General features: G+C 44.5%; 1 protein-coding gene across 1 annotated transcript in view; it reads right to left on the reverse strand.

Annotated features, from left to right (window-relative positions):
* LOC122807962 (chromodomain-helicase-DNA-binding protein 4-like) overlaps window positions 1-16558 on the reverse strand; it is a 1347878-nt gene that overhangs the window by 382323 nt on the left and 948997 nt on the right. The gene's annotated exons all lie outside the window — the stretch shown is intronic.

Genomic DNA, 16558 nt, shown 5'->3' on the forward strand with positions numbered 1-16558 from the left:
AGCAAAGTCTTCATATCCTATAACCAAATGAGTGTGCAAACTCTTGCAGTACAATGCCTACACCTATTCTACAGAGATGGCCATATGCAACTCGCACATCTTTTTTTGGGGGAATGAGTTGCCTATGTTGCGCTATGCTACCCCAAGTCGTAAGTCAGTATCTGACCTTGTCTCTACTTCCTTAACAGCATCTACCATGCAGCTTCACTCAAAACATCATATCAAGATGTCACAGATGCAGAAAGAGCCAAAATACTACAAATGGAAAGGTTAGACATTAAAGCTCCATATGCCAAGCAGAAAATGACAAATAACTGTTACAGTACACCAACAAACAGCTAGATGTACTCCTGTTTATGCACTACATGCACTTAACTGGCTACAATGCAGATATACAGCACACAAGGGTTTTCCTTCATCTGCTTGACATCCAAAAGCATTTACTTTCCTTGAGATTCTGGGTACTACTTCTGTGTGTTGCACTGTGCAGCAATGTGTGATTTGGTCAAAGAATGTAGTGTTTTTAAGAAAGGGCATGTCTTAGATTTTATTTTTCATAAATGATCGTTCTTTCGTTAAACTACAGCAATCTTGAATGAGAACACATGAGAGAGAGAGAGAGTGTGTGTATGTGCAAGTGTGTGTGCTTTTTTTTGGGGGGGGGGGGGGGTAAAACATCCACAATGAGGAAGGAGAAGGTAAAGGTTTACTTGCTGCAAAACCATTTGTGGCATTCATGTTCCTTTTGCTTAAAATTTATCTTTACTAGGTTACACATTTCAGTCACTTGCACACTTGGGTAAGCGAGTTTCACACCACAGTGAGTATATATATTTTCAGAGCTTTTTATTTTCATTCAGATGCTGTAGATCCAACAGCAAGCCACAAATTCTGTTTAAGAAAATCAAGAAGCAGTGCACAGAACAATTTCATCACCACGGATCTGCCGATAAATTATAGCATAAAACACTGTTCAAGATATTCCGTCAAACTACTAAAAACAGACTTCCCAAAACACCTAACCAAAGAAATACCATCCAACTGATTTGTCTAAAAAGTTACTGGCTTCAAATTTAAGGTTGATATGATCTCCAGCATTTTCTCTCTAGTTTAAGCAACACTGATTTTTGGAAAGGTTAATCACCAACAGCAGAAACTTCATTACACATCATAAACAACCAAGCGGTGGATAGTATAGTTTTGTAAAATCTTACCATAACAGTAGATGTCCTTCCCTTCACTATTGCAGTACCCCTTACTCTAGGGGAATCTCCTGACAAGGGAAGCCAGATACCTGACCAGCATACCAAAGCCTTATTACTAGTGCATCACACTCACGGCACAGGGAATAAATTTGACATATGGCTGTACCTACCTCAGAAATGAAAGGCCCCAGGAGGAGGAAAGTACAGTTGGTGTACACTTACCATAAATGTAGATGTTACAGTCACTGTTGCAGTCATTACATATGGGTAATCTGCTGGCAGGTTGCCCTCAGTCGGCCTGATTAACAAAGTCATGAAGTCAGGTCGTCAGGGGTATAAAACATGCAGCAGACGCCATTACATCAGTTTTTTTTTGCCCCAGATGTCAGGTGCCCCCCAAATGGGTATATATATATATATATATATATATATATATATATATATATATATATATATATATATATATATATATATACACACACACACACATGTATAAAATTAAAAAACACAAAAAATATAGCTCCAAACAAAAGCAAATACACCAAAAAGGCTTTTAAACATAGTAAAAGAAAGTAGAGATATAGTAAGAGAAAAACAGGGGGCTGGAGGGAGTGTAACCAGGACTGCAACAGTGAATACACTCGAACATCTACATTTATGGTAAGTGTACACAAAGTACAGTTTTGTACCTACCATAAATGTAGATGTTCGAGTGTTCACCCTGCTGCAGTCATCACACTTGGGTTATCCTGTAGTCAGGCGGTCCCGCAGTCGGCCGGATTTCCAAAGTCTTGGTCCGACGTCAGTTGCTGTCGCCTCATCCCTGATGTCAGTGCGCCAGGGGTACATATATTGCAACAGACGCCATTTTCTTCAGTTTTTCTTGCCCCAGATGCCAGGTGCCCCCAAAAAGGTGATCCAAATCAGTACCAAAAAGTGAGAACACTGTACAGACACAAATACCCTTCAGCTATAAGCAAATACATCAGTAAGGCATAGCAGAGGTTTAGCCAGTAAATCAGAGGGGTTGGAGGGAGGGTAAAGTACAGTTTTGTACCTACCATAAATGTAGATGTCCGAACTGGATAGCATCTGCAGTCATAACAAGTGGGTTGTCCTGTCAGGCAGCCCTGCAGTCGGCCGGATTCCAAAGTCCGGGTCCGGCTTCGGCTGATGTCGCTCTCCACCCGACGTCATCTCTGCTGGTCTTCGGGTATAAAAGCATCAGCCGACGCCATTTTCCTCAGTGTTTCTTGCCCCAGATGCCAGTAGCCCTCTTGCAGGGTAAAATTTGGATAGATGCCAATGTTTCCAAATAGATAGAGGTAAACACAACAATAAGCATATATGTACATATATACAAACAAATACACCATAAAGACTCCCCAACAGCTAGCTATTAGGAGGGTAAACACCCTAGGAGTACCACAGAGGGAAGGAGGGAGGGTAATCCTGACTGCAGATGCTATCCAGTTCGGACATCTACATTTATGGTAGGTACAAAACTGTACTATGTCCTTCATGGATGCATCTGCAGTCATAACAAGTGGGTAGAATACCATAGCCAACTAGGGAGGAGGATAAAGGTAGATTATGGTGTGTTTAAGATCCCTTGCAGTACAGCAGTGGCAAACCCTGCTCGGGATCTGGAATAAAGAGGCAAATTATAATGCTTGGCAAATGTATGCACGGAGGTCCAAGTAGCCGCCTCAATAATGTCTTTGGTTGCCACTCCTCGTAAGAAGGCTGTGGTAGTGGCTGTTGCCCTTGTAGAATGAGGTCTTATGTTCTGTGGAATTGGTTTTCCATGGAAGGAGTAACAGTATCGTATGCAATTTCCTATCCATTTGGAGATTGTCTGTTTGGAAATAGCTTTTCCTTCCCTTCCAGTTGCATAGGCTACAAAAAGTTGGTCAGTCTTTCTGCTACTTTTTGTTCTGTCCAAGTAGTAGCGTAGCTGTCTATGTACATCCAAGGTATGCAGTATTCTTTCCCTCTGTTTTGTGGGTTGGGAAAGAAGGAAGGTAGGTGGATTGCCTGGTTTAAAGATACTCTGGATACCACCTTAGGCATAAATGTAGGATTAGTCCTCAAGGACACTCTGTCTTGGTGGAAGATTAGGAAGGGTTGCACTGCCATTAAGGCCTGTAGTTCTGAAACCCTCCTTGCTGAAGTAATTGCCAGTAGGAAAGCAGTTTTCCATGACAGGTGTTGTAGGTCTGCTGTTGCTGCTGGTTCAAAGGGTGCTAGTGTCAACTTTTCTAGCACAAAGTTTAAGTCCCAAGCTGGTAATGGTGGTTTCCTGGGAGGTTTTACATTCTTGATTCCTCTGAGGAACTGCCTGAGTAAAGGGTGTGAAAAAACAGGAGGATCAAAGCTGTATTCTGCTGATATAGCTGATGCATGTATCTTGATGGAGGAGTAGGACAGGCCTGAATGAAGAAGTTCGGCCAGATACTCCAGAATGTTAGGCATATCTATGTTTGACACATCTTTTCCTCTTTCGGTACTCCACATGACAAACCTTTTCCATTTTCCAGCATAGTTCTTTCTTGTTGAAGGTCTGCGTGCTTCAAGAATAATGTCTTTAACTCTTTGGGAAAGTTCTGGATTAGCTGCTGCTATGTGATGTTCCATGCAGTCAGTTGCAGCGTTTTTAGGTTTGGATGTATGATGCTGTAGTTGTTCTGAGTTAACATCAAAGGCATCAGGGGTATTGGCCACATGTTGTTCCGAGACATGCTCTTCAGTAGTGGATACCAGTGTTGTCTTGGCCAGTTTGGGGCTATCAGGATTATCCTTGGACGTTCTTCCTTGATCTTTAGTAGTACCTTGTGTATCAGAGGAAGAGGAGGAAATGCATATGCTGTTAGGCCTTTCCAGTTGGAGAGTGAGTCCACTTTCCATGCTAGTGGGTGGAATGTCCTCGTGCAGAATTTTTCGAGCTGGTGATTGAGAGGTGATGCGAATAGGTCTATCTGTGGCATTCCCCATTTCTTTGAGATGGTCTTGAAGATGTCCGGGTGCAGCTTCCATTCGTGGGCATCCGAAGTGGTTCTGCTTAGTATGTCTGCTAGAGTATTGTCTTTTCCCGGTACAAATATTGCCTGTAACTGAATGTTGTAGCTGAGTGCCAGGGTCCACAGCTCCAAGGTCATTCTGCATAGGGGGTATGAATGAGTGCCTCCCTGTTTGTTGATGTACCACATGACTGTGGTGTTGTCTGTCCTTATCATCAACTGGCCCTCTTTGAGGAAAGGTTTGAACTTTTGGATTGCCAGTTTTACTGCCAGCATTTCTTTTAGATTGATGTGCAGGTGAATTTGATCCTGTGTCCACAATCCTTGCGCATTTGTCCAGCATGTGGACCCCCCATCCTAGATCTGAAGCGTCTGTTGTGATGGTCTGGCTTGGTTGACATCTGCGGAAGGGCAGGCCTGGGTTTGACTGGCATGCCTGAGCCCACCATAGGAACTCCTGTTTTAAGCATGGAATTAGTGGGATTTCTGTTTCTAGACTGTGTCTGTGTTGGGACCATAAATTCTTTAGGTACCACTGTAGTTTCCTCATATGTAGTCTGGCAAATGGGACCAAGATTATGCATGATGCCATGAAGCCCAAGGCCTGTAGAAATTTTCTTGCTGTTAACTTGTTCAGTTTTGTTAGTGCCAAGAAGTAAAGAGGAAGTTCTTTTTGTTTTTCTGTAGTCAGGAATGCCATTTGTTGTACTGTGTCCAATTCCCTGCCCAAGAATGTCCTTGTTTGGGATGGTATCAGCCTTGACTTTTGTAAATTGACTGTGTATCCCAGTCCTTGTAGCAAGTAAATGACCCTTTGTAAATCTGTTGTCAGCTTGCTTTTGTTGTCCCCTTGTAGCAGGCAGTCGTCCAGGTATGGGTAAATTTGAATCCCCTGTAGTCTGCAATGGGCGATTACTGATGCCAGGCATTTTGTGAATACTCTGGGCGCAGTAGATAAGCCAAAGGGCAATGCTGAGAATTGATAGTGCTCTGATCCTGCAAGAAATCTGAGGTATCTTCTGCAGATTGGTCGAATGGGGACGTGCAGGTATGCCTCCTTGAGATCTAGAGTTACCAGCCAAGACTCCTTGCCCAGCATGGGAAGAAGTTGCTGTAGGGTCAGCATTTTGAATTTTGGGACAATGATGTATGTATTTAAGGTGGACAGGTCGAGAATTGGTCTCCAACTTTTTTCCTTTCTTGGAACTAGGAATAGTCTGGAGTAGAACCCCTTTCCTTTTTCTGCTGTTGGCACTCTTTCCACAGCTCTCATGTTTGCTAACTCCATTATCTGGCGTAGAGCCTCTGTTTTCTGATGTGGAGGTAGATTTGGCATTCCTCTTTGACTGGTAAAGTGTGGAAGTGAAACCGGTAACCTTGATCTATGGTTTGTAAAATCCACTTGTCTTTTGTTATGTAGTGCCAGTTCTTTGAAAATAAGGTTAACTTTCCGCCTAGAGGAGCTGCTATTTGTTCCCTGGTAGGCGGATTTAGGATTAAGTCACTGTGGCTGTGCTGATGTAGAGGTAGTGGCTGTGTCTGTGCCTCTGTTGTTACCTTGCCACTGTCGTCCTCTGTAGGCACCTCCTCTGGATTGGGTTCTGCCTCTGGAACGTCTATTCCTGCCCCTTTGAAATTTTGCAGAGTCAGGAAAGGACCAATTTTTGGCAGGCCAGTTCCTGCTAAACCTTGGGGGTTGGACTTGCAGAAAATCTTTAACAGTTTGAACAGATTTTGCCTTTTCTTCCATTTTCTTCATAACCTGCTGGGCAGGTGTACCAAACAAAAGTACAGTTTTGTACCTACCATAAATGTAGATGTTCGAGGATTCCATTGCTGCAGTCCTGACTATTGGGTATAGTCCGCGTCCCAGTCGGCCCGAATACCAGAGTATAAGGCTGACGTCGGTCAGGGCGCATTAGACTGACGTCAGTACGTCAGGGTACTAATGCGCATGACCGACGTCATATCCTCAGTCTTTTCTTGCCCCAGATGTCAGAAGACCCAAAAAGACAAGTCCCAAAACAACCTGCACCAAAAACATGTATAATATATACAACAATATATATATATATATATATAAAATATAAGCATGTAAACTCACCTACACAACCACCCCTAAACACAGAGGGGAAGGAGGGAGGGTAAATTGGACTGCAGCAATGGAATCCTCGAACATCTACATTTATGGTAGGTACAAAACTGTACTATGTTCTTCGTCTTCCATTGCTGCAGTCCTGACTATTGGGTAGAATCCCAAAGCAGAGGTAAGGGAGGCTGGCAAATTATAAAGTAGCAGGAGCTGACAACATGCCTTGTAAAACAGCTGTGGCAAAACCAGCCCTAGTCTTAGAGTATATAGGAAGGTGATAATGCCTAGAGAAAGTATGCACTGAACTCCAAGTAGCTGCTTCCAGAATATCCTTAGTTGCCACTCCCCTTAGAAATGCTGTTGAAGTGGCAGTAGCCCTAGTGGAATGAGGCCTAATCCCAGCTGGAATCTCCTTGCCATGATGGGAATAACAAAATGCAATGCAAAAGCCAATCCACCTAGAAATAGTTTGTTTTGACACAGGCTTGCCCTGAGAACTCAAAGCAAAAGAAACAAGTAACTGTTGAGACTGCCTAAAATTCTTAGTCCTGCTCAAATAATAACGCAATTGCCTGTGTACATCTAAAGTGTGCAAAATCTTTTCCCCTTTATTTTGAGGATCTGCAAAAAACGTAGGCAAATGAATAGTTTGGTTTAAAGCCACACTAGAAACCACCTTAGGCATAAAGGAAGGATTAGTACGTAATGATACCCTGTCCTTATGGAAAATCAAAAAGGGCTCTACTGCCATAAGGGCCTGCAACTCAGACACCCTTCTTGCAGAAGTAATAGCCAACAGAAAAGCAGTCTTCCATGACAAATATATCAATTCAGCAGTAGCTGCAGGCTCAAAAGGTTGTAGAGTAAGTTTTTCCAACACAAAATTGAGATCCCAAGCAGGAGTAGGAGCTCTACGTGGGGGTCTTATATTCTTTGCCCCTCTAAGAAACTGCTTGAACAAAGGATGCGAAAACAAAGGTGGGTCACAATCATAGTGAGCTGAAATCGCTGCAGCATGAATCTTTATGGAAGAGAAGGACAAACCTTTGTCCAATAATTCAGTAAGATATTGAAGAGCCACACTCAAATTAGGCTCTGAAATCTCCAAATTCTTTGCTGTACTCCAAAATAAAAATCTCTTCCATTTTTCTGCGTACACTCTCCTAGTACTAGGCCTTCTAGCTTCCATAATCACATTTAAAACTTGTTGAGGAAGTTGAGACCTGCTGTGTTTCAACACAGAATATGCCAGGCTGTGAGATGAAGAGATTGAAGCTTGACATTGAGCAGATGACCGTCCTTCTGAGATAACAGATGAGGAATCAGAGGTAAAGGCCATGGAGGCTTCTTTACCAGACTCCGTAGAAGTGGGTACCAGTGTTGCCGAGGCCAATCTGGAGCTATCAAAATCATCCTTGGCCTGTCTTGTCTGACCTTTAATAGTACCTTTGGAAGAAGCGGTAGAGGTGGAAAGGCATACACATGAAGGTTTTTCCAACTGAAAGACAGAGCATCCACTTTCCAAGCTGTGTGATGAAACCCCTTTGTGCAATACTTTGGCAGCTGGTGGTTTAGTGGAGAAGCGAACAGATCTATGTCTGGAGTTCCCCATGACACTGTCAGTTTCTGAAATACATGAAGATCCAGTTTCCACTGTGGGGATCCATGATTTGTCTGCTTAACACATCTGCTAAGGAGTTCTGTGCTCCTGGCAGAAACCTTGCCTGAAGAGTTAGTTGCAAGCTGAGCGCAGTCTCCCATAAAATCATTGCTTGCCTGCATAGAGGATAAGAATGTGTTCCCCCTTGCTTGTTGATGTACCACATGACAGTTGTGTTGTCTGTTAGAATCAACACCTGCCCTGGAAGAAGTAACTCCTTGAAAGCCATTAATGCAAACTGGACTGCCAACATCTCCTTCATGTTGATATGTAGATGCTGTAGTCTGGCAGGCCACTTGTCTTGTATCCACTTTCCATTTAGATGAGCTCCCCAAGCAATGTCCGAGGCATCTGTCGTTAGAATCTGACTTGCCTCTGGCCGGGTCACAGAGAGTCCCTTGTTTAGGTGACATTCCTGAGCCCACCACAAAAATTCCTTTTGAATGCAAGGTATGATTTGAATGACAGTGTCCAAATCCTGGCAGTGCTGTGTCCATACATTTTTGAGATACCATTGTAGCTTCCTCATATGCAGTTTGGCATTGGGAAGCACCAGAATACAAGATGCCATGAACCCTAATGCTTGAAGGACTGTCCTTGCAGTCAGCACGGACTGATGAGATAGTTGATGGAAGTAAAGTGACAGACTCTTTTGTTTGTCCGGGGTTAAAAAGGCCATCTGGGCTGCTGTATTCAGTCTTACACCCAGAAAGCACATGTCTTGAGAGGGTACTAGACTGGACTTTATTTCGTTCACAGAATACCCTAGGCATCTTAGCACTGCTATAACATATTCCAGATGCTGTAGAAGGTCTTCCTTTTCTTGAGCCAGAATCAGGCAGTCGTCCAAGTAAGGATAGATTTGAATTCCTTGAAGCCTGAAGTAAGCTATCACTGGAGCCAGAACCTTTGTGAATACTCTGGGCGCAGTAGATAAGCCAAAGGGCAATGCAGAGAACTGATAATGAGAATTTCCAGCTCGAAACCGCAGATACTTTCTGCAACTTAGCCTTATAGGCACATGAAGGTAAGCTTCCTTGAGATCTAAAGTTACCATCCAGTGATCTTTGCCCAGTAGAGGTAAAAGCTGTTGTAACGTCAACATCTTGAACTTGGGAATGTCCAAAAACGTGTTGAGGAGAGATAAATCCAAAATTGGTCTCCACGTGTTCCCCTTCTTTGGTACTAGGAACAGGCGAGAATAAAATCCTAGGCCCCTCTCTGACACAGGGACTGGCTGAATGGCCCCTATTTGAAGTAACTGTAAAACTTGCTTGTGAGCCTCTTTTCTTTGTAGAGGAGGAACGTCTGGCATGCCTTTGAAAGGGGGCATTGTATGGAAATAAAATCTGTAACCGTGGTGAATGATATCCAACACCCATTTGTCTTGAGTAATTAAATCCCAATTTTCTTTGAAAAGAGACAGTCTTCCCCCCAAAGGAGCTGCCAGACGAGAATCTGCTGGCAGCTGAAGAAACAGGTAATTGGGTCTGTTTACGAAAGGACTGACCCCTGCCCTCACCAGAAGTCTGAGCAGGTGAACTCCCTGTTCTAGGCCTAAAAGAACTTTGAGCCCTGCCCCTACCACATCTAGACCTACCCCTAGACTGAGAATCATAAGCAGGATATGTCCACCCCTTAGCAGGCCAATTTCTACTAAACTTCGGTGGCTGCACCTGCAAAAAATCTTTAACAGTTTGCATAGACTTAGCTTTGTCCTCCATTTTCTTTAAAACAGCTTCCACAGGCGAACCAAACAACACATCAGACTGTAAAGGAGCATCCAAAATCCTTGTCTTAACATGCTCAGCTAAATTCTGATCCTTCAACCAGGCATGCCTGCGAAGAACAGAGCTGGTAGCAGCCACCCTCGAGGAGGCCTGTACAGCATCAAAACCACATTGCAAAGAATGCTTACCCACTTGTTCGGACACATGAACCAAATCCAGCAACTCTTTACACTCAATACCTTCCGCCAAAGCATCCACCTTAGATTTCAATTGTGAAAGAAGGTAATTCTGATATTTTAACATGTGAAACTGACAATTCAAAGCTCTCATGGCTAGAGTGGAAGAAGTAAACACTTTCTTTCCCCACCTATCCAAAGCCCTCGCCTCTTTATCAGTGGGGACAGGATTTTTAACCACAGAAGCTTTTACACCCTTAGGCCCCTGGGAAATAGTTTCTGGGTCGCCCTAGGACTCTTAAACAAATATTTATGAGCTTGGTCACCCTATAATACCTATCAGGCTTAACAGGAGCAGGAGGCAAAGAGTCAGGGTTCAGGGAAGCCTCTGCAAAAACATCTTCCACCACATTCAACACAGGAGGAATAGCTAAAGGCCTATGCTGGGGTAAAACAAGAACTCCTAAGCCTTTTCCTGGAGTCAGAGTAATCCTGGCCTTCCCATTTAAAGTGCTCCCTCATGGAATGCAAAGTCTCTGAAAATGAGAAATCCTCAGGTGGAGACGCTGTAGGAGTGGAATCATCCACATCAGAATCAGAATAGGTAGGATACTCCTGTAAATCTTCCACAGAAGATTCTGAAGCCTCAGAACACTGTTCAAAACTCTCAAACTCAGATTCCACCCTAGGCCTCTTATCAGGCGGGGCATAGAACCCTAATCATAGTAATCAAATCTTCTGCCATCTTAAGCATATGTTTCTTAGGTACAGAACCTGAAATGGTAGGAGAAGCCCCCACTGAAGCTGAAGTAGGCCTACCTCTCATAGAAGTTTTGGCAACAGAAGGAGAGGCCCTAACTACCTTGGGAAGAGAGGGAAGAACAGACACCTGAGAAGCCCCTCAGCCTGGCCTACCTCCTGAGAAGGCACATCCTGTAAGAGTATAGTTTCTGCCTGGGACTCCATGGAAACTCCTGGCAAAACCTCCGGCTCCACTGAGCCTTCCAAAGAACCGGCGTCCGGGACTGCGGTTCCTCAACCCTAGGCTTCACTGTTTTATCCTTGCGCTTCTTGAGGAAGCGGGCGTGAGCATCCGGCGGCATTTTATAATTGCAACGCTTCCCAAACACTAACCTGGCACAGTCTAACCTCCTCTTAATAGTGCGTTTGTTAAACCTAGCACAAGAGCGGCAACCAACAACGTCGTGCTCAGGCCCTAAACAAGGTATACACAAGGTATGATAATCCCTATGAGGTATCTGTTTCCCACAAGAAATACAGTTATTCACTTTTTCTGACATCCGGTAAAATACTGAGGCAAGAAAAACCAAAATGTTCCCCAACGGGGTACTTAGCCAACTCTGTTTCGGTCTGAAACTCCGGTTTCGGAAATATTTCAGTACGCCAACCTGCACTCGCAAAACTGCTTCTGCATCGGACCATGCGGCAAAAAAGACTGAGGATATGACGTCGGTCATGCGCATTAGTACCCTGACGTACTGACGTCAGTCTAATGCGCCCTGACCGACGTCAGCCTTATACTCTGGTATTCGGGCCGACTGGGACGCGGACTATACCCAATAGTCAGGACTGCAGCAATGGAAGACGAAGAACATCTTGTCTTGTCCATAGGAGCATCTAGCAACTTAGCTTTAACATGATCCGGTAAAGCTTGTTCCTTTAACCATGCATGTCTTCTTATCACTGTGCCTGTCATGGCTGATCTAAATGAAGCCTCCAGTGCATCATAGCCACATTTTAAAGAATGGTTGCTAACCTGTTGTATGTTATTTACCATCTCTAATACATATTTCTTATCAAAAGATTCATCAGTAGTTAGCTTTTTAGTTAACTGATCAAGCATAAACTCTTGGTATTGTATCATGTGAAACTGACAGTTTAAAGCTCTAGCTGAGAGAGTAGCTGAAGTGTAGACCTTTTTACCCCATCTGTCTAGTGACCTTGCTTCCCTTTCAGAAGGAATAGGGTTTTTAGCTGTGGTTGCGGCTACTGCCTTGGGACCCTGGGATATAGTTTCTGGGTCTGCAAGAGGAGCCTTGTAAAGGTGGTGATGAGTATCTGGCACCCTGTAAAATCTGTCTGGTTTGGCAGGGGCTGGGGGTAAAGAATCTGGAGCGGAGCAAACATCATTGAAAGCATCATCCACCACAGAGAGAACCGGAGGTATAGCTAAGGGCCTATGCTGTGGTAGGTGCAGAAAAGTCCTAAGTCTTTTTCTGGAGTCTGAAAAATCCTGTTGCTGCCATTGGAACTGTTCTCGCATGGCATGCAGGGTTTCTCCAAAGGAGAATTCTTCTGGTGGGGAAGCAGCTGGAATGGATTCTTCAGCATCAGAATCTTCAAAATTGGAAAAGGGAGCCTCAGGCTGGTCAGTTATGTCTGATTCATGAGCAGAATCATCAGAAGACACTGGCTCAGGGGGCTCTGCCCTAGGTCTCTTCTCTGGGGGCTGAGAGGCCCTGTCTGGGTGAGATTGAGATCCTCTAATTAAAGAAATTAAATCTTCTGCCAAAGAAAGCATTTGAGAACTAGAAGAGGGCCTGGATGAGGGGGGTTTAACAGGCACTGATTTAGTAGTCTTGGCTGCTTTAGCCCTGGCGAAGGCCTTAATGGACATGGCTGCTGGAGGCCTAGCAGCACCACGTGCTGGGGTAGAGACATCCAAGGGGATGGTATCTGATAAGTCAGTCACCGTGGTGGGTAAAATTTCTGAGGTCGATTCAAGAATTGTAGCAGGGGCCTCAGTTGTAAGAATAGGTTCAGCTGTACTTTGAGCAGTTTTCTCGGTTTCGGCCAAAACCGAGACACTCATGTTTGCTTTGCCGTGGTTTCGCCGAAACCGCGGACATGAGTGTCGGTCTTTATCTTTGCGTTTTTTGGGGGTAGTCGGAGAGTCCGACGACATAATGTACGCAAAATCAGTACCGAAAAACTGTTCTGCAAACTCCGACCGACGCCTAAGCGTTCGTCGGTTGAAAGAGGCACAGGCCGAACAGGCTGCTACGACGTGGGCTGGGCCTAAACAAGGCAGACAGTAAGAGTGGAAATCTTTATGAGGTATTTGTTTCCCACAGGTTAAACAATTGTTAACTTTTTCTGACATCGGCTGAGGCAAGAAAGAGTCCCCAACGGGTACTTAGCTTTAGAAGTCTTGTAGTATTCGGTAGAAGAAATCTCTGGATCCGACCGACCGGCACTTGCGAACAGCTTCTGCTTCGGGCGCCACGCGGCAAGAAAGACTGAGGAAAATGGCGTCGGCTGATGCTTTTATACCCGAAGACCAGCAGAGATGACGTCGGGTGGAGAGCGACATCAGCCGAAGCCGGACCCGGACTTTGGAATCCGGCCGACTGCAGGGCTGCCTGACGACAGGACAACCCACTTGTTATGACTGCAGATGCATCCATGAAGGACATCCTGGACTGCAGCAGGGTGAACACTCGAACATCTACATTTATGGTAGGTACAAAACTGTACTATGTTCATCGTGTTACCCTGCTGCAGTCATCACACTTGGGTTGAGTCCCAAAGCTAAGGTAGGGTGGAGGCATTATAGAAGGTTAGAGGAGGCAATGAACCCCTGCAGAACTGCAGTGGCGAAGCCTGCCCTGGACTTAGAATAAAGAGGTAAGTGATCGTGTTTGGTGAAGGTGTGTACAGAACTCCAAGTTGCAGCTTCTAAAATTTCCTTGGTAGGAACCCCCCTGAGAAAGGCTGTAGAGGTAGCTGTTGCCCTGGTAGAGTGGGACCTAATGGTAGGAGGAACTGGTTTCCCATGATGGGTATAGCAAAATCGTATGCAATGGCCTATCCATTTAGAAATGGTTTGCTTGGAAATGGCCTTCCCTTGAGAAGCTGTAGCATAGGAAACGGGGCTGGTCAGTTTTTCTGAAAGCCTTAGTTTTATCCAAGTAATATCGAAGCTGCCTGTGAATGTCCAAGGAATGTAGGAGTCTCTCACCTTTGTTCTGTGGATTGGGGAAGAAAGTGGGTAGATGGATGGTTTGATTTAAAGCTACGCTGGAAACCACCTTAGGCATGAAGGAAGGATTAGTTCATAGAGAAACTCTTGTCTTGATGAAAAATGAGGAAAGGTTCCACTGCCATAAGTGCCTGTAATTCTGAAACTCTCCTAGCAGAAGTTATTGCCAGGAGCAAGGCAGTCTTCCAAGATAGAAACTGAAGGTCTGCAGAAAAAGCTGGTTCAAAGGGAGGTAATGTTAGTTTTTCCAGAACAAACTTGAGGTCCCATGTAGGCGTAGGAGCTTTTCTAGGTGGTCTCATGTTTTTTGCCCCTCTGTGGAACTGCCTTAAGAGTGGATCTGAAAATAAAGGTGGATTTGTGTCGTAGTGAGCTGAAATAGCTGAAGCATGGATTTTAATTGAGAAGGAAAGTCCTTTATGCAACATCTCAGCTAAATACTGCAGAATGTGAGGCATATGAGGCTGTGTTGTATCTAGGCCTTTAGCTTGGTTCCAAGCAGAAAACCTTTTCCATTTGTCCGAGTAAGCCTTCCTGGTGCTTGGCCTCCTGGCTTCTAGAATAACATCCAGTACTGCTCGAGAAAGAGGAGCTGGTTGGCTACTTAATTGATTTGCCATGCCGCCAGGTTTAAGGTTTTGATCTGGCTGTGTAGAATCTGCTGGTCTTGCTGTGTGAGCAAATGAGGAATTTGAGGCAATATCCATGGTGGGCTGTGAGCCATATTCTTCAATAGTGGGTACCAGTGCTGGCGTGGCGGGGCTATGAGAATCATTTGTGGTTTCTCCTTTTTTTGACCTTCAAAAGAAGCTTTGTGAGAAGAGGTAACTGAGGAAAGGCATATGCGGTCAGGTTTTTCCAACTGAAGGAGAGAGCATCCACTTTCCATGCTTGTTGGTGGAATGTCCTTATACAAAATTTTGTCAGCTGGTAGTTTTGAGGACTGGCAAACAGGTCTATATTGGTAGGCCCCATCTTTGAGTTATCATTGCAAATATTTGTGGGTCTAGCTTCCACTCGTGGGGATCTTTGATGGTTCTACTTAGGTCGTCTGCCAATGTGTTTTTCTGTCCTGGCAGGAAGTGAGCTAACTGGGCTTGGTAGGTCAGAGCTGTGTTCCATACGATTATTGCTTGCCTGCAAAGAGGGTAGGAATGTGTGCCCCCTTGTTTATGTACCACATTACTGTGGTATTGTCCGTCTTTATTGCCAGTTGTCCAGGTTGTAGTAGATCCTTGAAGGCTGTCAGAGCTTTCTGTACAGCTAGCATCTCTTTTTGGTTTATGTGCAGTTTTCTTTGTTCTGCAGTCCAGAGGCCTTGAATGCATTTCCCTGCCATGTGTGCCCCCCAGGCGTAATCTGAAGCATCTGTTGTGATAGTTTGCCTGGGTGGGGGCAAGGTGAAAGGCTGACCCTTGTTGAGGTGATATGCCTGAGCCCACCAGAGAAATTCCTGTTGAAGGCAGGGAATGAGAGATATCACTGTGTCCAAGCTGTGGCTGTGTTGAGACCATACGCTTTTTAGGTACCATTGTAATTTCCTCATATGCAGTTTTGAAAATGGTATTATCAGAATGCAAGATGCCATGAAGCCCAAAGCCTGCAGAATTTTTCTAGCAGTTAATTGGGCCTTTGTTGCCATTGTCTTGAAATATTGAGTCAGTTGTAATTGCTTGTCTGGTGTAAGATAAGCCTTCTGGGCCATTGTGTCCAAGCTGACACCCAGGAATGTCATTTTTTGTGAGGGTACTAGTTTTGACTTCTTTTCGTTTACTTTGTACCCCAGGCAATTTAGTAGATGCTTCACAAAAGCCAGATGTTGTATGAAAATGTCTTTTCTTTCTGCTTAGATGAGGCAGTCGTCCAGGTACGGATATATTTGAATTCCTCTTTGTCTGCAGTATGCAATTACTGGTGCCAGGCACTTTGTGAATACTCTGGGCGCAGTAGATAAGCCAAAGGGCAGTGCAGAGAATTGATAATGGGTTGAACCTGCAATGAAATGGAGGTATCTTCTGCAACATTGTCTGATAGGGACATGCAGGTATGCCTCCTTGAGGTCCAACGTTACTAGCCATGTTTCCTTGGCCCAACATGGGAAGTAGCTGCTGTAGTGTTAGCATCTTGAATTTGGGAATCTTTGAATTTGGGAACTTGTAAGTGTTTAGAATTGAAAGGTCCAGAATTGGTCTCCAAGCATTTTCTTTCCTAGGTACTAGGAATAGTCTTGAGTAAAATCCTTGGCCTTGCTCTTGAGTTGGTACCCTTTGAATGGCTCTCATGGCCATGAGAGCTGTAATTTGTCTTTGAGCCTCTGCCCTTTGATTTTGTGGCAGGTTTGGCATTCCTCTTTTTATTGGCAAGGTATGAAAGTGGAATCTGTATCCTCGCAAAATTATGTCCAGGACCCATTTGTCCTTTGTGACCATGTGCCAGTTGTCTATAAATAATGCTAGTTTTCCCCCCAGGGGGGCTGACAAAAGAGCTTTGTTTGGCCAGTTCATAGGTTTATACTAGGCTATCTGCCCTAAGGCATTTATAAGCCTAGCCCAAATTTTTGTGGCTTACGCCACCCCTTACATGAAAAAATACCGTGCCCATTAGTTTGTTGTGCCTCTGTCCAGCAGTGACACAGAGATGATTCCCGGGGTAAACCTACGATCTCCCGTTTG

Source organism: Protopterus annectens, chromosome 8.part0, assembly GCF_019279795.1.
Source record: "Protopterus annectens isolate FY-2018-M chromosome 8.part0, PAN1.0, whole genome shotgun sequence".
NCBI classification, from domain to species: Eukaryota; Metazoa; Chordata; order Ceratodontiformes; family Protopteridae; genus Protopterus; species Protopterus annectens.